Here is a 402-nt window from a genome sequence, read left to right as displayed (position 1 = left end):
CAGTAATTTTTTTGTGCACTTGGAATCATATTTTTCCAAATAAAGACCAGGTGAATTTACACTGTGAATATGACATAAATATGAATATAGCTGGATATATAGCACAGTATAGTTTGAAATCAAGGATTCAAGATTACACTTGCAACTGCACACACTGTTGTTCTTAGTGCTGTTAATATAAAAGTCGTTTTGCTGTCAATATAAAAGCTGCTTCTGGCACTTATCAGCCAGAAAAACTTATCAGTTAATGCCAGTCATTTAAACTTTTTTTTTTGGCCCTTGGTGATATATGGGCCAACCACTACTTCTGAACACTTTGTATATATGGCACAAATTGCATGGGATCATTTTGTGATGCTTTTGCATCATTTTATTGAAGCTTGAAGAAGGTCACTATATCCT

This window comes from Sinocyclocheilus grahami, unplaced genomic scaffold, assembly GCF_001515645.1.
Source record: "Sinocyclocheilus grahami isolate Dianchi unplaced genomic scaffold, SAMN03320097.WGS_v1.1 scaffold1551.1, whole genome shotgun sequence".
NCBI lineage: Eukaryota > Metazoa > Chordata > Actinopteri > Cypriniformes > Cyprinidae > Sinocyclocheilus > Sinocyclocheilus grahami.
Note: the sequence above shows the minus strand (reverse complement) of the source record.